This window comes from Cebus imitator, unplaced genomic scaffold (genome assembly GCF_001604975.1).
Source record: "Cebus imitator isolate Cc_AM_T3 unplaced genomic scaffold, Cebus_imitator-1.0 Scaffold236, whole genome shotgun sequence".
Taxonomy (NCBI): domain Eukaryota; kingdom Metazoa; phylum Chordata; class Mammalia; order Primates; family Cebidae; genus Cebus; species Cebus imitator.
In genome coordinates, this window is record NW_016107551.1 from 1,194,918 (window position 1) to 1,220,348 (window position 25,431).

General features: G+C 37.0%; 1 pseudogene across 1 annotated transcript in view; it reads left to right on the forward strand.

Annotated features, from left to right (window-relative positions):
• Positions 1-5,989: 5,989 nt before the first annotated feature.
• Positions 5,990-25,431, forward strand: part of LOC108282196 — a 56,475-nt pseudogene continuing 37,033 nt past the window's right edge. Inside the window, exons 1-2 of the transcript XR_001816297.2 lie at positions 5,990-6,050; positions 7,849-7,984. The product of XR_001816297.2 is annotated as a tripartite motif-containing protein 51-like (transcript). The remainder of the gene's footprint in view (positions 6,051-7,848; positions 7,985-25,431) is intronic.

Sequence of the window (25,431 nt, forward strand, 5' to 3'; positions counted from 1 at the left end):
TACTCATGCAACTGTTGCTAGCATGCTTATTCGTATTTACAAAAATATGTTATTATTGCCCATTTTATTACATAAAGCAGCATATGAAGTATTCTGTCATATTTTATCTGTTTCTCAGATAAACCATCTTTTATAAATGTAAGTAAAACCACCATTTAAAATGTAAATTTTATAAAGAATTTATAAAATTATTTTTTTTTCCCTAGAATTATATTTGCAGTATTTTGACATTTTAGAATTGTAATTTTCAGGGTTTGGGATTTTAGGAATTTTGGTCTTTTAGAATTTCAGCATTCAGGATCATGGTGTTCAGGATTATGGCCCAAACCCTAGCACCACCTGCCTGGATCCTGCTTATAGTACCGCCATCCAAGTTGTAAAAACCAAAAATATCTCTGGACATGGTCAAATGTCCCTTGGGGTAAAGAGACAAAATAGTCCCACACAGAAGTACTTATCAAGGTAACTTATAAAAAGCCATTCAGAAAGTGTGACAAAATGCAAACTAAGACCTATCCCACCTATGCTCTTTTCCTTGGATAATTCAGAGTTAGAGGATAAGATACCTACTTTTTTTTTTTTCTGCCAAGGAGTTTCACTCTTGCCGCCCAGGCTGGAGTGCAGTGGCACAATCTTGGCTCACTGCAACCTCTGCCTTCTGCTTTCAAACGATTCTCCTGCCTCAGCCTCCCGAGTAGCAGGGATTACAAGCGTGGGCCACCATGCCTGGCTAATTTTTTATTTTTAGTAGAGACAGGGTTCCACTTCATTGACCACGCTGGTCTCAGACTTCTAACCTCAGGTGATCTGCCCGCCTCGGCCTCCCAAACTGCTGGGATTGCAGGCATGAGTCACAGTGCTTGGCCAAGACACCTAATGACTAAAACCGCTTTAATTTACATTTACGGCTAGGACTGAAACCACTGTATTTCACAGATGGGGCTGCCCACAGATCATTCAAAGCATGCACTTTTCAGATATAAAATCAAATCATCAAGTATTAAATAGACACCTAACCCATGAAAAGGATTACATGAGGAGCACTGAGAGGAACTGTAATAATGTCCTGCCTATTTTATGTTCCTATTATTCATATTTCTCTTAGTTTCTACCACTGGCCTACCTACCCCAGATTCTAGGAGAAATTTAAACAACTGTATCTCAGTAGAGCACAGTCGCAAGAATAATTTAGCTTTTGCTAATGTTGTGCTCTAGTTTTGGCAAACATTTTTTCTAAAGGGCTAGACAGGAAACATTTCAAGCTTTGCAGGACATATGGTCTCTGTCATAACTACTCAACTTTGCCTTTGTAGCTGGAAAGCAAGCACAGATAACATGTAAATGAATAGTTGTAGCTCTCTTCCAACCAAACTTGATTTGTAAAAACAGGTTGAACTTAACCTGTGGCCTACAGTTTGCCAATGTCTGCTCTAGTGCAATGAATTCTGTTCTTTACTTATTTACAAAATCTTTCTTCCATCCAGCCTAGTATCCAAATGGCAGCCTACGACTTCATAGGCACAGGAAACATAACTTTATTTACTTTAACTTAAAATAATTTCTGCTTTCTGGTGAGTGGAGAATGCAGAAGTAAAACTAAAAAAGCTAAAATCTAAATCTCAGACAGTTCAGATTGATCTCAGCTTCTGCACAATCAATTCAGGATTATCTCATTGATTTTAGAGTTTTCTCCATCAGCTCAGGATGTTTCCTTCCCTTCTCCGTTGTGTCTGAGTTTTGGAAGGCTCTTATAGTGGAAGGCATTAGTGGGAAAGAGTAACTGGTTGCTTGCTTTTGTCTGCCCACTGCCCTTAATATCCCTTCTGAATTCTGCTTATTGATCTACAATTCATTCCCTTCTTAACAGAGATAATAGAGAGTTTATTATGCCCATATTACTTTAATTATTTGGGTGGGATAAGGCCAATAGATCAGGAGATGACTGACATTGATGAGATAATTTGTTATATTCACAGATTCCAAGTGGAGGAGGCACATTATGCTACGGGGGCAACGGACACATGGGGAAGCACCAGGGTTGGTCAGGAGACATAGGGAGAGAAAGCAATAGTGGGAGAGATGCTTTATTGTGGTTTCCATGGGAAGAAACAGGTAAGGCAGGTTAAACAGGTTTAGGATTGGCTAATGTGAATGATTTAAGTGGACTCTGGTGTGTAAGGCCTGTCCCCAGTTGTCTAGTATCTGGCCCTGCAGTGATTAGGTTAGGTGAATCGTGTCTCAGAATGTGAGATCAATCCAGAGCCCATACTCCTAACCACCTTTAAAAGCAGGTGGGCTCTGGATTGGCTGGTTTGCATTTTAAAAGCCTGCTAGTTGAGCAGGCAAGGTTTTCATGATCTTTAGGAATTGGCCAGTCCTAGTTGGGATAGTTCCTTTAGGGTCAACAAGGACCTAGGTGTCAAAGCATCAGAACATAGAAAATAAAAGACATGGTTACTACACTCCTCTATTCACACTGCAAAGACTTGTAAGGCCCCTGCTCTCTGGGCTATAGCTACACTGCTCTCAGGTACAGAGTGAAATTTCTGAGTATCCTTATTCCACATGTAGGGCACAGGAGCTTCGTAAGGTTACTTTCTGTTGACCAAGAGACTCTCTCGTCACCTCAACTCCTCTGTGTGACCCAGAGGAGAAAGCCAAGGCTGGCTGCCTCTTCAAATTTCAATTAGGAAGCAAGGCATAGATCAGCCCCACTATTAGACCTCCCAGACTGATCTGGGATTCTAAAGTCCTAGTGCCTGCTCTCAGCTGGAGAGAGGGCATGAGCATCTGACCCCATTCACAACACTTCATGTGTTTAAAATCTTGCTTTCCTCTGGTACAACTCTCATCCAGCCTAGAGCTATCTAACCTTGCTGTAGGATGGAGGTGAAGTGGGGAAAACCAGCTGTTGCCAACTTTATTTTATTTCCCAACTATCGCTTTGTGCATAAACTTTACGCCCTGTGTCCCCTGGGGCTGTAGATTTTGAAATTCAAAACCAAGACTTTTAAAACTTGAAACTCTTTTTTTTTCTTATACCACTGTCTCTGTCACAATATTCAAAAGTTTATTTGGATACTCAAAAGCTGAGCTTTGACTCCTTTATTTCTTTTGGTGTTTTATTTTGTGATATCTCAGAGGAAGAAGCCTGGGAAGGAGAAATATGTTGGTTAACATATCAACATATTATCGTGCCACTCCAGGTACCTCCACAGGCTACCGGTCTTATTTCTCTTGATTAACTTCTGCCGTGAATGCTTTGCTGGGACCTGGGTCCTTCTCCTGGACTTTCTTGTCCTGCTCATGTAAACTTTATCCCCTCCCCTCTTCCAGTAAACTGTGCTCCTGCTGCTGAAGAATTGTCCCAGGTACTTAAACATAAAACAGGAGTTTTCTCCCTACAGATTTTGAAATTTTCACCTCTTTTTTAAAAGTCTTTCTCTCACTTTTTTTCTTACAAACCTGGATATCAGAACATTTAGGTAAAGAGGGAAAGTTTAATATGTTAATTCGCTGCCTTGTACTCACTAGGAGCTTCTAAAGTAAAAATTTGAAGGTAGGTGAGAAACTAAAACTAAGCTTAAGTCTGTGCCTCCAAATGTGATCATGTATTTGTCCTTCCTTTATCCACTTGCTCAATAAATATTTTTAGAGCATTTACTATGTGCCAGGAACTGATTTAGTCACTGGGCGTATACTAGAGAACAAAAGAGACAGAGTCTACCACCCTCACAGAATATACGTTCCAATGGCCAGAAATAATTGTATAATTACTAACACACATGGTACCTCATTAGTTATGTGTGGGACACTGATTTAATCCTCATAGTCACCTGATGAGATAGTTACTATTATTATCATTCCCATTTTGTAGACAACATTTTATAATTTGCCCAAGATTTGAGAACTAATAAGAGGCAGAGCCAGAACTTGATCCCAAGCAGGTTGGCTCCAGAGTCCACCTTTTAATCACTCAGGTCTCCTGCCTCCAGCTTATAAGTAAATGATACAGGGGATTAAAATTCAATGATTTTATGGGAAAAAATTAAGCAGAAAAAGAGAGTAGAGCATGCTAGGGGAAATTACCTAAAATAGGGTGACTAGGGAAGACTTGACTAAGATGTGTCATTTGAGTAAAGACTTGAAGGAGGTGAGAAAGCCAGAAACGTAAATATCTGTGAAGGTGCTCAGGCAGAAGGAAGAGCAATTGCAAAGTCTCTGAGTCAGGACCATGTCTGACATTCATAGGAGAAATTTTGCATGCCACTTTACCCAAGTAGATGACGGCTGTTTCTCACGAAATAACCATTTTTGAGCCCTGCTGCTACTTTGAGAAAACGCAAAACATTAAAAATGATCTGTTATGTCTTCTTTCTAATAATATTAAAGCATCATTTTTATAACCGTCCCTTCCACAATTAAAAACAGAAATAGATGAATGAGACTAAAAAGAGTTAAAAACCAGGAGCGAGGAAAAAGAGATTCATTACCATCCGTCCTCATTGCTGACGATAAGGAATTGACAAAAATGTTAATCAAGTAAAAACAAAACAAGCCCACATTTTAGTATATGTTTCTTTTGAGATGAAAATTATCATCCTTGTTAATTTTTCTTCAAAACGTCTAAACATTACAGGTTGAATGATATGGATACTCCTATTGGTAATATAGGCATTTGGCTAGAGGTAAACCCAATGAATCTGACGTGTCCTAGAAAGAATGTGCAGAGCTCGCTTGGCTAAAGTTAAGCTGGTGTTTGTTGTTGCATTCACTTTGCCCTAGACTTCTCCAAACTCTCCACCAACGAGTTGATATTGTTCCTGATTTACAGGAATTAGAGATTAAACAGCTTGCAACAGAGGCTGCCCAGCCAGATCCTGGCAGAGCTGATGTGAGGCTCATGAATGCCTGGCTGTTTTGCTCCTCTTTGTAACAGATGGCTTGTTTCTAAGGACAAAGTTCTTTATTTTCTTTCAAGTATTCCTTGGGTTGTATAAAGAATGGGGGTCCTGGAAGCCCGGTGTTCACCCTCCTCAATCCTAGAAGACATTCATCAAGGTCTAATAAGAAGAGATTTTAGAATCAAGAGAGCAGGACATAGATTCCATATTTTTCACTAACTAGTAATGCAGCTTATAAAAATGAGCTTTTTATCCTCTTTGAATCTCAGTATCCTCATTTTAAAAAGAAAGACAAAAGTTTCTATTTCTATAGTTTTCATAAGGTATTCAAAAAAAGTGAGACAGTACATTGAAGTGCATGCAAATTAGTTTTTGGCAATAAAAGGATTTGCTATTATTTTGTCCTATTTTTCCAATTTTTGCTTCATAAATGAATCTTAAGACTTTTCCAATCTGTTCATTCTCATGTTTAACTTCTTAAATTTCCTCTGTCTTCTTTATCTGTATTTACTACTTAAGCTGTTATGTTTCACAACTAACTTATTTTTAAGTTAAATTCTTTTGACTCAATTCACTTACTTAAACATTCCTTAATACTATAGTTTTGTTGATTCTTTTCCTCATATGCCCTCTTGTCTGCAGTTAATTTGTGTGTATTCTTACGTGACATTGGCGGACATTCACTCTGTTGTAGTACAGGGAACCCAGCAGTCAGCTAGATTCAATCCAAATCTCTGACTGTTCTTGTTTGGCCACACTGCTCCCATCTGCCTGGACCAACAAGACGAAATTCAAGTGGCTGGCTCCTTGAACAGAAGGGATGCATACGCATTTGGGTGGAAGTATGGAATCCATGCTGAGCAAGGTGACAAAAAAATAGGGGGAGCCTAAAAAAGACGCATAACTGAGGTGACACAAGATAATGAGGCTGTTCTGAGCTAGTCGGAAAGTCAAACACAACTCTTTAAGGAGACTGAAGAGTGCTGTTTCCCCTATTTTTTCTTATTTTTCCCTATTTTACCCATCTTTTCAGACAATTGTTTAATGACTTTTCTTAGAAATATAACTTAGTCCCAGAAACTAATATGAAGATTGAGTCAAGAGAAAAAGTTTCTTCTCTGACAAATCATCTCATGTCCTTGGATGGTAAGCTATTTTGATTCCTCTTTCCCCGCTGCCATTTATTCGGAATGAAGTTTCCGTCTATCTTACTCCCTCCAATCCTTTACACTTTTTACTTTTTAAATTCTTTTTTGGCTATAATATTTGGTCTGTTTAGTCTCTTACCCTCTCTTAGACTGTGATCCCTTGAAGTCAGTGGTTATATTATTCTTAGAGTACTTCTATTTCCGGCTTCATATCCTAATATAAATCCTTAATAAGTTGATAAATGAATTTCTCAACTTTCATCTAATGCTGGTAAACTCATCTTGTTCTCATGAAATTAACATTGGATAACAAATGCCAAATAGCAAAACAGTTGAGAAATCCATGCAACTTCCGCTTCCAGACGTCAGTATAATGATTTCAAGGTATGTACCTCAGAGTCTTGGGAGTTCCTTGGATTTTGGGGAAAAACATTTAAAAACAATATGCTAGTGAGAAATTATGGCCATGTCTAATTACACATCAAGATCTCTAGAAGTAGATTCTCAGACCAAATTTGGGGAGATGTTTATTAGGTATCGACACTCATAAAGGTTACAAGGAAACACAGTAGGGCAGAGTGAGAGACGCCAAAGTAAGCTATAGGTCCAAAAAGCCTCAGCCACCCTAGAGTGGAGGTGGAGGACACCCGAAGCAAATCTTGCTTGTTAGAGATGTCCCAAGTTTTGGATTAGCAAGCTCTTTGCAGCTGTGGTCCACACTGAAGGAGCTGACAGTCTCCAGCTGTCAGATGACTACACTCTCCACAGCTGGACAGCAAGTCTCTTCTTGAAGGGAAATCTGTATGGCATGTCTCCTCCTGGACCCCTTGGCTTATCAACACTATAATTGTATATAGAGATTAATAAGTGCACATGCTGCCAAGCTGGCATTGAGGAGTTTAATTCCATACTGAGTCAACTATGAAAGTGACCTATGAAACATCACTGCGGTTATGTCTTCTAGAGTTCACATTTTTCACATTTCCTTCTTTGTTCATAGCCCAGCTATCCCTTCCTTGGTGCGGGTTGTAAACAAGTCCTAAAACTCAAACCATGTGCTTTTGCCAATTATGCAAGGCAACTGGTTGATCTCTTGCAACTGCAGTTACAGAAAATGTTGACACTATTTTTGGGTGGTAAAATTACTAGAAAAGTAACTTCTATGCTCAGTGTCACTGTCCTTGTACATCAAATAAATACTAACAAAGGAGCAGAGGTTGCACGCCAGCCTGAAATCGGCTTCAGTGGGTATCTGCCGTTAGATTTGTGAGCAAGAAATGAATGGGAACTACAAAAATTAATCGGAGAGACTTTGCAATTATTGACACATTTATGAGAAAGCAGTTATAAATCATTGCAAATCGTTTCCTCTTCTGTCTCTCCCCTAAACTGTCACCTCTTCATTCTATGGTGTCTTCCCTTGCTTGTCTGGACACTTCTGATTTTTACAAGCTTATTCCCCCTTGGGGAATAAATGAGGGCAGTGAGAATTGACTGGAATTGATTATATGAACTACACAGAAGGTCACCCTTTTGAAGCGATCACATCTGTGAAAATCTGAGGCTATTCCCAGTGGTCCATAAGGACTGCATGGTTTCCTGGGAAGGCCCGACAAAAGCTTTACTGTTGTCTGAAGGTTCTTTCCTCCTGGGGCTTCACATATGTAGGAACATAATTCTTTATAGCACAAGCAGAAGTGATGCCAACAGCGATTAAAACCTAACTTAAATGGCTTGCCAAGCACCGAGCAAAAAGAAGTCATCAAGAGTATAAGATTTTTTTCCTCCTTTTTCAGATGTGGATAATTACTACACAGCTGCACCTTCAAGAATCACAATGAAGCAGTTCAACAGCAATGTATTAGTGTTTTTTTGGCAGCAGGCTGTCAGAATTGGAAAGAGGTTCAGAGGAGGACTATTTGACTTCTTCAGGTACAAAGAAGAATGAGAGAGGTCATTTAGGGCACTATCTCATACTCTGGGTTAGAATTATGGGATGGTTTTGATCTACCCTAGGTTCAATAGCTGGAATCACCACTGTAACATGTTACTTGCAGGCATAATCCACGTATCTGAATCTGCAACTCTGTTATAAAGGGTTAATTTCTACTGTGTGTGTGTGTGTGCATGCACGTGTGTGTGCATATGTATACATGCTCTGAGATATGGAAGGCATAGCAACCACCCAAGTGTCACTCAGAATACTACGCTAGATGGCAACTTTTTCTCAAACCAGGCTTGCAATCACAGCTGAGCTTTAAAATAGTTCATAGCTGAGCACAGAACGAGCTTTTAAATGTCCATGTTTACTGAGCATTTACTGTATACCAGCCTTAGTCCTGAAAGCTATAAACACACATTCATTGTTTAAGTTCTTACTGCAACTATTATTGGGCCCCATTGTTCTCTCTATTTTCCAGATGAAGAAAGAAATTGATACCTCAGAAATTTAAACAATTCGTCTAGGGTCCCTCACCGAAATCAGGTATTTGTGGCTCCTGAATTGATGGTCATCGAACCAATAAATGGCAGAACTGGAATGTGAACCCAGGTCTTTTGACTCCAAGGCTCAGGCTTTTAATCAGCTTTACAGTCTTGCTCTTTAGAAAACAACCTATTATGCAGGTGATCTATCAATCAGAAGCTCAACCCAGGACCAAATATACACATATACCCACAACATGAAACAAAATAAACAAAAAAAGTAGTTAGTTAAAATGTCCTCTGTCTAATGTATGGTTACTCAAAAGGCAAAGAAATAGCTTGTCTCAAAGGTTTTCTCTCCTTTTCCCTGCATTAGCTCAATGGGACCCACACTCCAGGTACACAGGCTTCTCTCACAGACTCGGGAGTGTGTTTTGTTTCCAGGATACCTGAGATACAAGAATATTCTCCCACCTCCTTCACAATCTCCGTGCTGACTTCCCAAACACTCCAAAGCCCGCAGAGGGAAGGAGAAATGAGAGGGAGGCCTCTGTCTCTTAATCCTTTGCGTAGGCTGCTGTTTTCTTTCTTTCCTCATGAGGAACAATGATAAAAACAAAATAAACAAATCTAGCTACCATTTCTGAAAATCCCCAGGAAATTCCTTTTCCAGAGTTTTCACTTACTAATTTAGCTAACATTACTGCTAGTAACAGACTCCATGCATCCACCACAATTGCTGTGAGTTGCACAGGGAAAAGGCTGGGAGGAAATCTTCACTTTTCTTCTGCAACAGTAACCAACAGAAATGAAAGAGCCAGAGGATTTTGTAAAATATCAACTCCCGAGAACTAAAACGAGAGCTTTTCTTGCCAAGTCTATTCTGTGCCAGTCATCATCAAATATTATAAGCTGTCATCCTATAGCAATGTTATGATCAAACAGCATATTATAACTTTTAAGATCCCATATTTTGCTGTGTGTGTGTGTGTGTGTGTGTGTGTGTGTAGAGAGAGAGAGAGAGAGGCCGTTGGTCAGCTGGAGATGAGAACTAAATAGTTGTTGTTATTGTTATTTTTTCTCAAGATGACCCTTCCCTCCAGAAGAACAATGTGCTTTGATCTTTGGCTACTCAGGCGTTACATCATCCATATTACCCTGCAGCAGGAACAGATTGGTGTGTATTTTCGCTGCCCCCAGAGAGTTACCCTCTAATCCTTCATTTGCCGCTCTAGCACAATTGCACAGAAGCAATAGCAGGGATAGTTAGAGTGCATACAATTGAATCCAATCTATCCATCACTTAAACTACCGTCTAGGACCTCAGGAGGTCAAAAAAAAAAAAAGAAAAGAAAAGAAAAACTTTCGAATCAAGAAATGGTTTGTCTATTCCAGGTCAAGGAAAATCATGATGCAATTTGGTTCGATATTTCGACTTTAGAAAAGTTTCTCACTTCTCACGACAGAAAGTTTAGTGTTTGTAAACATGCAGTAATGAGGTAAGTGTGGCAGTAATAAGCATTTTTAAACTATATTTATGGAAGAGCCGCTTCTACTTACTATGATCTTTGGATTCTAGCATTATTTTTTCTGACTGGGGCATTATGAAATTTTAAGTGAGAAAGATACCTAGTAACTTAAATAATTCTAATGCAAAATAATTAATATCTATTGTCTAAAAGACCAGTCCTGTTCCTTAAGGAGATAGACACAGACACCACCTACAAGCTGCTTATTATTTGGGAGGTGGCGGAAACTTACACGTATACTGGTAATAAACACAAAGGACTCTAAAATGCCTTCCAGCATTTACTGACTCTTCTATGATACTGTATTTAAGGCCACGGAATCTAACCTTTCCAGCCACCTAGCCCCACACCCATGCCTATACAGATTAAGAGTCCATGCTAAAAATGGAAAGACCATTAAAGCTTGGAATTGTAGGAAGAAGGAGACAGGAAGGACACTCCAGGCAGAGAGAATACACTGGAGCCAAAGAGATTAATAAAATGTTCCATAGGAGGTACTAAGAGGGTGCACCTGGTTCGCAGGTTTGCGGCTTCTTGGACAACTGTCTGTGGTTAAATACGATCTTAAAGGAACAATGAAAAAAAGGGAAAAGCCATCTGCACAAAGAATCACACACCGTAAAAAGTCCTTGGTGTTTCTTTCCCCTCGTAATTCTAAGAGACAATTGCCGTTAGAATTTGAGTTTAATTTTTTGAATGTGAAAAGAAACTGCCTATGTGGACATGCTTTTTGCAACTTGTGTGATTTAGAAAAACAAATGCAAATCTATTGTTTTCATATTTATATTATAAATGCCAGATACATAACCACAATTTAGGTTTGATTTATTTTCATCTCAAAAAATAGTGTTCCCCTAAGCAAAGCTCGCTTGATTGAGGTAAACACTAAAAGTTAATGTTTTGAAATCTTGAAGAATAATTTGTTACAACTAACGATCTTGTTTTGCCCAAGTTTTACTGCAAAAGAATTTTCTTACTCAGAGTTGATACAGGGAATGGCAATTCTCACTTGAATGTATGACAGTCACATGGCTGTCAACTTGCATGCTGGAAGAGGGAGGACAGACCTCTTATACTAGCGGAAGGGGCCTAATTATTTCAGTGATAAGGATTCCAAAGGTCAAAGAAGTAGGTGATTAGTTCAAACTCGTGCTGCTAATTAGTGGATAGGGCAGAACTACTATTAAGTTAAGTTAATAAGCTTTCAAAAATATTGCCCTAAGGGAACACAGAGAGAAGAAACTCTGGCAGGATGATGGTTTCAGGTGTCCCACATTCTTCCACGTGGGGCTATGACTCCATCTCCCCAACTTCTTGTGGGGCCAATCAGCAGGGGTGGGCTGACACCAGTTTTCACACTTTCTCCTCTTTGGGTCAGAACGTTAGGGCTCAGTACCAAAGCTAAAGGCAAATACCTGAAAACTGCCCTTCCTGGGGAGAAAGTCAATTTCTGCTCTCTTGAACTTCAGTTCTCCCAAAATGAACTTCAGTGTTTCTCTGACTCTAACAAATTAAAGAGGAATTAAACAGTTGGGTTTATTTGTCTCTATCTCTGATATTTAGAGAACACAAGAGATCACAGAACAAAGAAGCTCTGCTTTTGTCCACTGAAAGAGGAGAGATGGGCAGCTGGCTGAAGGTGCTAATACAATGAGCCACAGGGCAGACAGAGTCGCTCCTTCCACCATGCTCAGGAGGGCTCCCATGTAGGTACCAGACACAGAGAAATGACATCCTGTTAACAGGGCCTATCTGCCAGGGAGCAAACTGAACAGAAAAATCCGAAGAGACCACTAAAGAAATAAAGCTGCTTCTTTAAAAGCTACATTTGAACGAAGTAGGAGAATATGTAAAGAAGTCCAATATATAGCAGTTGACACAGTTCCTGGAACTAAACCCACAGGATTTTTTAAATTTAAAGATTTAATAGATGAAGTGAAAGAGAGGGCTGCATTTTAGATGCTCCAATTGGTGGTTTGGAAGATCAGGTGAAAGTATATGTTAAATCATAGAGGGATACAAAGAAATACTATATGGAAATACGAGAAAAAATATTTACACTTTGAAAGATAGATTCATGAGAAAAAATAGAAGTTCCAGAATGAAGGAGAGAATATCATCAAGCAAATAACTGAAGGAAATTTTCCTGAAGAATACCTGACTCAGCAGATTTAAATAGCTCATCAAGTTCCAGATAAGATGCTAAGAAAATAAATACACCTTGGTAAAAGAAGGAAAAAAGGAAAAAGAGTTAGATTGGAGGCTGGGCATGGTGGCTTACACCTGAACTGTACTCTTAGGACTTTGGGAGGATGATCTGAGGTCAGAAGTTCAAGGCCAGCGTAGGTAACATGGTGAGACACCTGCTCCACCGAAAACATAAAATAAAAAATAAAAAATTGGCTGGAAATGGTGGCATATACCTATGGTCCTATCTAATCAGGAGGCCAATGCTGGAGGATCGTTTGAGCCCAGAGGTTCAAGGTTACAATGAGCTATGACAGCATCACTGTACTCCAGCCTGGGTAACAGAACAAGACCCTGTTTCCAAAACAAAACAAAAAAGAATGAGATTGGTAATTAAGTTTTGCAATCTCAAAATTAGGACAGGGGAAAACAATATTACAGATGCTTTAGAATAAAAGACTGAATCTGTGATAAGATATTATTCATTAACAGCTTAAAAGAATGTTATTTGCAGAGATTACTTCACCTACATATCCCATCTTAGGAGACGCTTAAGAAAGAACTCAAACCAGAGAATAAAAACATCTATATCTCATGACAGATGAAACAGATGAAGAGGTACAACTGGTGAACAAAGAACTTGGTAATAGGTTTATAATGAAATACAATTTAATAACAACAGGCAATCTGGGAATTTGTAAAGTAAGTGATAAACAAGACTATTTTAAATAGAAGAGGGCTACTACAGGAAAGTTCCAGTAATTTCTAGAAACTAAAAGTACTAAATTATTGGAGATGGCATTTGAATGGGAGAAAGAAGAGTACCATAAAAGTATCCCAAAGATCTCCTATGGCGTGCAGGTGGGGTTTAGAGGAAGCTAGTGGAACAAGTGAAAATGTGCTATGGGTCTGGCCTTATTGAAAGAAGGCAGATAAACAGTGAAACAATATAGAATCTTAGTACAGAAAGAGTTATGATCTCATTTTCATATAATATTAAATAAATATGCATACAATTATGCACATGAAGGAACGGAAGATAACCATTAATGAAAGATCAAATAATAGTAGGACTTTCAAGTTAACGAAAAGGAAAAAGAAGATTAATAAACTAATAACAACTGAATCATACAAGTGAATTAAGAAAAAAGAAAAACAAATAAAGTAAGGAGTAAGGTATAAAGTCAAGCATACCCTGTTACAAAATATAAAATACTAAATTCTCCCAACTAAAAGAATGTTAGACTGAAGTAAAAATCAAAGTTGGGCCATATACCATTTACTAGAAACAGTTTCAAATGAAATAATAAAGTTTGAAAAAGAAGGGAAAAAGACTAGGCAAATATAATTTTAAAAATTAAGAGGCCGTGACATCTTTTAATTTTTTTAAGAGACAGTCTCACTATGTTGCCCAGGCTGGCCCTGAACTTCTCCACCCAAAGGATCTTCCTGCCTCTGCCTTCCCCCTAGCACACCTGGGACTACAGGTGTGCACCATTGCCCGGCTTAAAACCAATGCAGAAAAAAACATATTGGAATAACATCTTCTCAACTCCTGTTTCCAAAGTTCTTTCTCTGTGAAATATTTCCATTCATGGAAAGAAAACAGCACATATAACATATTTAAAAAGCATGCTTAGGTTTACCTTTTAAGCCTGTATATGTAAACTTGTCATAATAAAGACTAGAGTGGAAAGAAAAGAAATATCAGGAGGGGCAACACCAGACTAAGTAGAATTTAAAGTTAAAAATTTTAATTAAAAAAAGAAATTATATAATATTAAGTATAATTTATGAAGCAGGAAATACCATCATACTCTGTAGATACAAACAACACGAAAGTTAAGTAAATAAAGCGAAAACTACCAGTACCTTAAAGCAAACTAAGTAAAAAACAAATGATGGTGGAACATTTCCATTTGTATTTTTCAGAAGCAGGAAGATCTAGTAGACAAAATATTAATAAAGACAGAAAAGTTTAATGATATAGTCAATCAATTTAATAGGTGTGTTCAATCTTAAATTTGGGGAATCGAGAGTATTTTTGTTATATGAAATGGGAATTCATAAAAATCAATCACATACTTGGTTGAATACAAATAAGACTTTAATAATTTCTTTTTATCACAAAGGCCACACTCTGAAAACATTCTAATAAAACAAGAAAAACTCTTAAATGGTAAAATCTTATCCTTTTTGAAATTATGAATCATTTTTCTACATAATTTTTAGCCTAAAGGGGAAGTAAAACTAAAATTACGTTCTATCAGGAAAGAATAAAAATAAAAAGCACTTTATATGAAAACTTATAAAAAGTAGCAAAAGCAACATTCATGGCAAAAGCTATAACCGTAATTGCCTTTATATTTTAAAAAGAAGAATAAAACTAAGGGAAGTTTACATTCATCTTAAAAAATGCAAAACAACAGAACCTACCAAAGCAAAGTAGGAAAAGAGAATTAATTTAATTCAATCTTAAAGTAATAAACTAGAAAACAAAGCAGAATGCAAATAGTAGACAAGACAAATTCAAAAGACAGGTCTTTGACTAGCGTAGAAGAAGAGATAATTATAATCCAAATTAAGGGAGGGAAAGGAGAGCACCAACCCCCACAAGGATATGGATGAGAAAGGAGACACAACCACATTTAGAAACAGAAAAATTTCAGGGAATAAAAGAGAATATCAAATGTAACTCTACGGCAACAAATTTTAAATCCTAGAGAAACTGGATAAGTGACTGAAGTTAAATAAAATATTGGAAAACTTGAATAGACCAGTTAATATAGAAGTTAAGTATTAAATATCAAAAACAGCAACTGAATAATATTATAGCTGATTTTCACCACACTTTAAAGAAACAGATGCCCCTGTTCTTTGTTCCTTCATCCCTTGCTTCCTCCTTTTCTACCTTAGACAAAAAAGTATCCAGCATGTAAGCTGCTGTTTTAGGCTCTAGGGTACAACGTTAAATAAAACAAACCCTTGTATTTAAAGCATTTACTTTCTATTTTATAGCTCTTAAAAAAAGATGATAGGTTGCTTAATTCATTTTATGATATAATCAGTTTAAGATCAAACCTGTTTGAAAAGTATTATATAACAAATCCACAGACCAACAGACCAACCTCACTAACAAATATAGCTATGATATAATCAAATGGAATGTAGATGATATCAAAAGATACACTGACTAAAATATGTTTCAGGATTGTAATCATGATCCCAAATAAGAACTCTATCAATATAATTCACTGTGTTGACAAAGAACGGAGTATAAACAAATGAATGGTATCTGAGAAAGTATCTGATAAAATTAAACAATTCCTAAGATAAAACTCAAACAAAATAGGAATAGATGGAAAAGTATTATCTACATCAAGAGTTAATATATTGGTTTCATAACTATTTAAACTATTTCTCCAAAACATAGAGACTTTTCATTTGTAGCAGCTCTATAGAATTAAAAGTTTTAATCTTAGTTTTTACATATTATCAGAATAACTATGGCCATACCAGTCACAAAGTATTTCAAGGACTTAGACATAGTTAACACCTAACCACTCTCCGCAAAATGAAAGGCCTTAAGCCCAATAAACTTTCTGCAGAATTTCTACCCTCCAGCCTCTTGATCCTTGCACAGGGAAATTGCTTAACAATTTTTTTTTTCAAGGTGAGCAAGTTATTTAACCTCCGTGAGACCTAGTTTTTTTTTCATAGCAGAACAGGAATGCATGCCCCGCCTACCTCATCAAGTTGCTAAAACAATCTAATCATTGATATACGTAAAGTTGTTTCGTGAATTGAAATCCAAACAATTTTGAGTTTCTCCTGCTAAAAGAGAATGTGCTTAAATTTCATATGAATATGGAAGAGAAATACTAACGTTTTCAAAGAGATCTCTGAATGAAGTCATTCTAGACATGGATTCTCAAAGACTTCTGGAAAGACATTATACTGTGCAGGATATTTATTTCACTTCTTGCAGCCCTCACTATCTATCTGATTTGACAGTCATTCATGGTATGATTGCTGTTCATTATTCTGAGGCTTATCTGGAAATTTACTCATTCAGTTGACAAATATTTCCTGAGCATTTTCTATGTGCTAGACTGCTAAAACAAAATACCATAAACTGAGTGGCTTATAAACAACAGAAATTTATTTCTTATGGTTCCAGGCTCTAGAAAGTCCAAGATCACCAACAGATTCAGTGTCTGATGAGAATTCCTTTTTAGTTTACAGATGGTACCTCCTGGCTACATCTTCACAAGGTGGAAGGGGCTAGCTAGCTTTCCGGGGTCTCTTTTACGACCCTGTTCATGAGGATGAGCCCTCATGACTTAATCACCTTCCAAAGGCCCTAACTTCTAATATCATTAACTTGGTGATTAAAATTCAATGTGTAAATTTTGTAGAGATAAAAACGATTCAAACCATAGCAACATCTTATATTAGCTTAGGCTTAAGCAATAACATTCCTGAAATCACTGACATGATATATTAATTTAATGTTAAAGAACACACACACACACACACACACACACACACACACACACACACACAGCCACACTGTATGTAACTCCTGAAATTGGATAACCAGCCCAACATTTCAATGTGTAAATTTTGTAGAGATAAAAACGATTCAAACCATAGCAACATCTTATATTAGCTTAGGCTTAAGCAATAACATTCCTGAAATCACTGAGATATATTAATTTAATGTTAAAGAACACACACACACACACACACACACACACACACACACACACACACACACTTTTAAGGTCATCTGTGTACCAGCAAAACAATCTTCCAAACCATGAGTCGTGCCTGCATCTTGTTTTGGGAAACAGATAAAGAATATAAACTAACAGTAAATTAAAATGCACATCCTATACTGTAGGATTAGTTGAATGTTGAGACAGGTCTCATGCTAGGACTGGATTTGAGTGGATACAAGTCGAAGATTGCACCATTTCTTGAATCTCCTTATTAGGAATATCACTTGCTCTCCGCCAATGAAGGAAGAGGTCCTTTTTACAGTATCTGAAACCAGAAGCTGAATTTGTTGCTTGGTAGGAATGGCAGGACCCTGTTTGTAGGACATAATTTTTCAAAGCAAACTTCTGATCAAATATAGGGTGATTAGAAGCATGGAATTCAAGATTGTGGGCTTTCAGAAGAGTCTCCATAGATGATTATCTTTTGGCCTTTAGCCTGGAAGCCTGATCTCTGCAGTGCAGCTGTTGCTGATTGGCTGACTCAGAAGCTGGGGCTATCTGAGTCATTGACTGTCTCCAAGAAATCCGGATTATGATGCTTAATTGTAACTGCCATTTTGGAAGAGGTCTAACACCAGCACTGACAGAGTAAAAAGCAGTCAGTACATTTCTGGGTTGATAGGCAAGTTTTATTCACGCAACCAAAAAGAGGAGATAAAAAAGGTAGTAAAATGATGCCAAAGTGGATGATGACTTGATTTAACCTCCGGATTCTAAATTTTACCCACTGAATAATTCCTTTTAATGTTTTTTTTTAAGTAAAACATGTTAGAGTAGCAGTAATAATTTATTCAAAATTGCTTGGGCTACTAATCAAAGCTTAGGAGAAAACATCTCTAAATAAATAAATAAATACATAAATCAAGAAATCTCTTCTACCACTTGCTCTACTACTTGAAACTCACCACACAGGGCTGCCCCCATGAGAAGCAGCTTTCACTGAAACGTTTACTCTTGTGATTTTGAATGATGTCTCACTACTTATGGGCCATCTCAGTGTCAGCCACCTGTAGAAGATGACTACTGAGGTGAGCCTCATAATTTTCAAAATTTTTTTCCATAGGCCACATAGTCTTTATTTTAACTCTTATCACCCCAAATACCCCTTTAAATTTTGACAAACCCTGGCTACTCATTTTTCTCATGACACTTTAGTTAATAGACAGATATATACATGTATAGTGCACGTGTGGACTCAGAATCCTCGGGTGTGCAGATGGCTTACTTGCTCATTCAAAGCACATTTTTGTAATACTTTAAATATGAAAGTTGTGCTGTTTTGCCTCCTTACCTCCCATTGAACTCCCTAGATTAGATCTAGGCAACAGCTTATGATTTTTAAAAATATTCAATATGACTTATTTTATATATATGAAATATATATATTATACACACTCATGCACACACACACACATTACACACACATACAAGCCACTAACTTTCATATGTGTTTATGTATGTGCATACTTCTACTAACTTTCCTAAGCTTTGGGTCTTTCTTTTCCATCAAATAAACTTGAAGTTTGGTTTGTAAGTAATTTCCAGAATGTAATGTCATGGGATGCATTTCAGAGCTAATAACAGACATAAAAACAAATATGTATGCCACTCATATCACGAATTCCTATTGTCAACTATAAAATGTAGAAACATGTTATACTGCAAAATTATCATTTATGCCATTTGGGTACAGGGTTCATTGTTTTAATTAATCTTGACCAAGTTTTAAAACATTAAGATATATTGTAACTGCTCTGTTGCAAATCCAATAACATCTTTTTGGAGTATGGTGCTGTAGGCTTTCCCTGTAGGCTTTCACTACGCTTTTTGTCTTCGTTTTGGCAAAAATAATGTGACATAATTAATCAATATTCTCTAGGTCTCTATATAACAATATGTAATTCACCATAGTTGCTAGGAAATCTGGCTTTTCCTATTATTAGCAATCAGATAATGGTAATGATGACAATAGCTTTCTTATCTATTCTTCCATTCATGTTTGTGAATTATAAAATAAAGCTTACTGAGTTCCTACTAGATGTGAATGTTTTTCAAGATGCTTCAGGAGATACAAAGATGACTAGTTTTCAATCTAGTGAGAGGCTTATATTGTTACTCACAGGATCCCAAAAATGTATAATGTGAACATGAGCTATAAATGTAGATAAAGTGATAACTCAACCACTTACCACCAGGGCAATTTGCAGCAAGTTACCTAAATCACATAATCTTCAACTTTCTCATCTGCAACACAGGTACAGCAATACCCTCATGAAGACTCTATGAAGATTTGTTGAATAATTCTGTGAGCAATATGTTTAGTGTAGTGCCCAGCATACCGTAAATGCCTAAACAATTTTTTAAAATTACGTTTAAAATTTAAAACATTGAATATGTGAAAAATATATAAGCTACTTTTATTATAATTTATTATGATAAAAATTATTTCCTATTATATAGAGAGGTATGGAAAAAGTAATTGATTTATCCAGGGTTATATAGCAAGTCATTTATAAGTCAATATTAGAAGTACTCTCAAGAGAAACCATGTCCAAAGATGGCTGCTTCAATCATCCTGAAGTTCTCCTTAACTCATAATAAAGCCTCTCAAGTGAAATCCTCTAGGTAAGTACGACTCACAACCACGTTAGTGGAGCAAAGGACGTGTTATAGTTTTAATCCATGTGCTTGCTTCCAGTCAACCAAAGACAGCATCGTTTGTAAGGTTCTGACTACAGTTTAGAATCAAACACTGAAGTATATGATCAAGGAAGAATTTGCTTGTGTTTTGCCACCTCCTGTCTTATCTCTGATCATGCTGCCTTCTCAAACATCCTTCACCTCTGAGACTGGCCAAAGGGAAATAGCCCATGCTTTAAAATGCCCTCCTGAGTATGCCTGTGTATGATGATCTTTGCTGCAGATTGCATTTGGCAAATATCGAAGGTCAGGATTACATTTAAGAACAAAAAGTTAAGGATGAAGAGTAGAAAAGAAATTTATCTTCTATAAATTTCTTCTAACTCACCACTTTTGCTAGTTACTCCAGAGAGGGAAGGGAGTAAAAGCACATCGGCTGACCTTCTGACATGCTATGAAGAAAGAAACTAAAATAACAAGGAAGAAAATGGAGGAAATTCTGTTTCCCTTTCTGCCAAAAGTGTCTTCTCTTGCTCTTGCCCAAGATGTTTTTCTGTTGACTAATCTCCACCAGCTCTGCCCCTACCTCAGATTCTCGTATATGCTCTTTCTTGGACTTTCCGCCACAGCACCTACGCCATTCAACCCTAACAGAGCTTTCCATGGTCTACCTTCCCCATCAGCTTATATGTGCTTCAAGGGAGTGTTCATCTTTGAGGCTCATCTCCCTTAGTGCCTGCTACAAAGAAAGGTAGGGTAGAAAGCATGTTATGTCTGGAATCATTCAGATTGCAGTTCAGATCTGGTCTCAGCTTCTTGTTAATTGTGCTATATAAAATACATTAAATTATTTGAGCCTTGGTTTCTTAATCTATAAAACAGAAATAATATATGCTTTATAGAGTTATCGTGACGATTAGAAGCAGCAAATGCAAAGTGTAGCATAGTACAGACGATAAATAATTTATTACTATTACTACGGCAGGTGCTTAACTTATGTCTGCTGAATGAGAGATTACGAGTAACTATGATATACTTATTGTGAGCCTCGGGTCTCTATATCTCCTTAAAAACATACATCATTTTTCTTCCTCTTCCCTCAATTCAAAATTAGTTTCTCCCTCACAGAATTATAGAGATGAGGAAGAGAGATGGGTTTTACATTTATCTGAGATATGAGTAGAACCTTTATTTATAAAAAAAAATCCTCTTTAGTGAGTCAACATCCTTTATAGTATCATCCCTATATGATATAGAATATAGATTATATATTTATGTAATATAATCAAAACTATATATATAATAACATAATACAGGAGACAGTACAGCCAAAACTCTTATTAGATGGGAAGAGAAGCGTAAAAACAAACAAACAAAAAACCTCCACACTGTCCCTTTGCAAAAGCACTGCTTTAATGGCCATGAGCAGAGGACAGACAGCAGCAGGCTAGCTACACAGCTGCCGTATGGTCAGACAGAAGAGAAAAACATCAGATAAGAGGGCAGAGCTGTTCCAAGGACATAATAAAGCGGAGTTTCCAAGCTCATGGTAGAAGATGGGCCAGGATGCTTAGGAAAGCAGGTTATGACAGTCAGTCCTGTATTAGAGCAGCCAATGTATCATCAGAAAGTCTATTAATTCATTTTTTATAACTGTGGCAATTTTTAAGTAAAGTAGTTGATGTTATTATTACTTTTAAACAAGATTTTGTTCTTCAATGGGTTAGAGAAAAGGTTTTTATTGTTAATAAAGTTTTAGAGCCCACACTGGCTGAGGTTTAAAATGGGGTCATGTTATTATCTGTAACATATATTTGGACAGTTCTGACTCTCATCTGCAAGTGCAAATTCAAGAGAAGGACATCATCACACAGGTGTTAGAATGCAAGTGTCTCTTTAGAGAAGGACATCATCATCATACAGGTGTTAGAATGCAAGTGTCTCTTTGGAATCATACATACCTGGGTTGGTTCAAATCTATTTCCTAACTGGGTAACCTTGGAGAAATGTGTGTGTGTGTGTGTGTGTGTGTATCCAATTTTATATATTTGCATACATATATGTGCATATATGCATAATTGTGATGAGAATTAAATACAGTGTTACGTAGTTAGTAAATGATAATTATGATAATATTTTAGTCACGACAGCACCCCCACACCCCAACAGACACACACCTCTACATGTGGCCCTCACAAATAGATACTGTTAATTGGATTAGCATGACTCCTGTCCTTGGGTTGACTTTTTTCTGAGAGCTCTTACTTTAGCCATATAAATAAAGCACATGGAGCTCCACAACGCATACCTGTCTTTTTTATTTCTCTTCCTTGTGTCCTATTTCCCACATCAGATTCAAACACAAGTCAAGTACTGAAGGGACAAAAAGAAATCATCTTATTATTGACCCACATATACAAGCAGACTCCTCTCAATTTTCACAAAAATAAACAACACCGGCCACAAAAGATTATTAGCATAGTGTTGAATATACCATTGGCATGGGATTTACATCCAGAGCTTTAACCATTTAAAATTAAATGTTACGTATTCGTATTTCAAAAAGGCTTTTAGTCATTTTAGCCAAGTTAGCTTTCAGCCTCCTCAATTCTCAACCACCGCCTTCTTTCCCGCCCTATTCTGCTCTTCTCCAATTTGCTTTCTGCCTGTCTCCTATGAAATTCCTTCTTTTTTTTTTTTTTACAGAGTCTCGCTCTGTCATCCAGGCTGGGGTACAGTGGTTTGATTTCCGCTCACTGCAACCTCCACCTCCCAGGTTCAAGCGATTCTCCTGCCCCAGCCCCCTGAGTAGCTGGGGTTACAGGCACGCCCCACCACACCCAGGTAATTTTTGTACTTTTGGTAAAGACAGGGTTTCACCATGTTGGTCCTGCTGGTCTCGAACTCCTGACCTTGAGATCTGCCCTCCTCAGCCTCCCAAAGTGTTGGGATTACAGGTGTTAACCACAGCACCCGGCCTATTCCCTTTTATTTCATATGAACAAATGAACTCTTTTTCTGCTTGTTTCCCGCCAACCCATGCTTTCAAGGTATCTGTCATTCACTGTATACAAGTGGCTGGTCAAGGCATTTGCCTAAACAGAGGGAGTTTCTTCCCCAAGAGGAATGGCTGGAGTACTTTGGGTGTCTAGTCTCTTCTCCCTCCAGTCAGCTACTCCTACTGTGTTCAGGTATCCACTTTATAAGCAGCTGTAGGGCAGGACTTAAGTAACCCTGTTCTGAGTACGAGCATGTAACCAAATTTGGTTCATTCAGAGCTGCGAGTAAGAGTTATATGTCACAGCTGGAGAGTAAGTTACATGTTTGTCTCTCTCCTACTGAACATGAATCAGAAAGCATCTGTTAGTTGCCACTGGCAGTGGTCTTACGACTGCAGTGAGGAAAAGGTTTTGGGGAGTGAATCAGAGATGAAAGAACTTTATTTTCTGGTGACATTAACCATGAAATAACCATTTTTCTGGCTTGATTTCTCTCTAGACTTACACTGTAAGATGATACATTTCCTTACTGTTTGAAGCAGTTTGAATCATCTACTTGCCACTTGCAACCAACAGCATCTTGATACAGCTAAAGCCCTGTTTTAATGCAAAAGGCACATCTGCACATAGCCAAGGATAAACCACACAGTGCTATCGCTTCTCTTATTTTTATCTTTTCCCATATAGCACCTATTTTAGTTTTTATACAAACAATAATAGGTTTTTTTAATTGAGATAAAATTCATACCATTCGACCATTTAAAACTGCACAATTGGCCAGGTGTAGTGGCTCACACCCATAATCCCAGCTCTTCGGGAGGCCGAGGCGGGTGGACTGCTTAAGCTCAGGAGTTCTAGATCAGCCTGGGCAACATGTGAGACCCCTTCTCTACAGAAAATACTAAAATTAGCTGGGTGTGGTAACATGCTTGTAGTTGAAGCTACTGGTGAGGCTGAGGTGGAGGATTGCTTGAGCCTGGGAAGCAAAGGTAGCAGTGAGCTGAGATGGCACCACTGCACTCCAGCCTGGGTGACAGAGTGAGACCTTGTCTAAAAAAATAAATAAGGTGTACAATTCAGTGGTTAATACATTTACAATGCTATGTAATTATCAGTATTAATTCCAGAAATTTTTTTATCGCACCAAAGAGAAATCATGTATCTATTTAAGAGTCACTCCATGTTACTCCCCTCCAACCAGCCCCTGGCAATTACTAATCTACTTTCTGTCTTTATGTATTTGCCTATTCTGGAAATCTCACATAAATACAATCATATAATATATGACCCTTTCTCTGGCTTCTTTCACTTTGTAGCATGCAACAATACTTCACTGCTTTTCGGGGCTGAATAATATTCCATTTTATTACATTTTGTTTATCTATCAGTTGATGTATATTTGGGCTGTTTCTCTCTTCCAGCTATTAAGAATCATGTGCTATGAATATTCACATCCAAATTTTGATGTGAATATATATTTTCATTTCTCTTGGACATACATCTAGGTATGAAATTGCTGGTTCATATAATTCCATGTTTATCTTTTGGGAAACTGTCAAACTGTTTCTCACAGCTGCTGCACCATTTTATATTTCAGAAAGCAAACTGTGAGGATTAAAATTTCACTCACCAACACATTATTTTTCATATTTTTAAAAAATTATAGCCATCATATAAATGTGAAGGGGTATTTAATTGTGGTTTTGATTTGCATTTTTATAATAACTAATGATGCTATGCAGCTTTTCTATACTTATCAGACATTTATGTATTTTCTCTAGAGAAATATCTATTCAACTTCTTTGCTTATTTTTTAGTTGGCTTGCTTTCTTTTTGTTGTTAAGTTGTAAGAGTTATTTATATATTATGGATACCAGATACTCATCAGCTATCTGATCTGCAAATATTTTCTTCCCTTCTGTTGGTTGTCTTTTTTGGTATCCAATGGAACTCTTTATATTGTACTTTTATACACAAATGTTTTTAATTTTCATGAAGTTCAACTTATTTTTTCTTGTTTTGCTTGTGCTTTTGGTGTCATAGTTAAAAAAACATTATCTGATCCAAGATCATGAAGATTTAAACCTATGCTTCCTTTTAAGAGTTTTAGATATTTAGCTCTTTCATTTAGGTCCTCAATCCATTTTGAGTTTTTTTTTTTTTTTTAATGATGTGAATTAGGGGTCCAACTGTATGGATTATGGATTATTTCTGGACTTTCTGTCCTATTCCAATAATCCATATGTCTATATTCTTGTTCCAGAACCACACAGCTTTAATTATTTATAGATTTTTAGTAAGTGCTGAAATCAAAAAGTGTATTAATACTTTCACTTTCTTTCTTTCTTTCAAGATTGTTTTAGCTATATGGGTTTCCATGAAATTCTATATGAATTTTAAGATCAGCTTGTCTGTTCCTGAAAAAAAAGAAAGAAGGGCTCTTGGAATTTTGATAAAGATTTTATTGAATCTTTCTATTGCCTTGGCAACATTCCATCTTAACACTATTAAGTCTAACAACCCACGAACATGGGATGTCTTTCATTTATTAATTTTTTTTTATTTCTTTTAACATTGTTTTGTAGTTTTTAGTATAAAGGTCTTACACTTTCTTGGTTAAATTGAATCCTAAGTATTTTATTCTTTTTAGTACTATTGTAAATGGAATGTAAATGCAAATACTCATTGCATACATATGGAAATACAACTGATTTTTGTATGTTAGTCTAAGTATATTTTAATCATTAACAGCATCACGAAGTTAGGAAATAATAAGAGACTGAGGTGGATATGTGAGAAGAAGAGAAGACCTACCT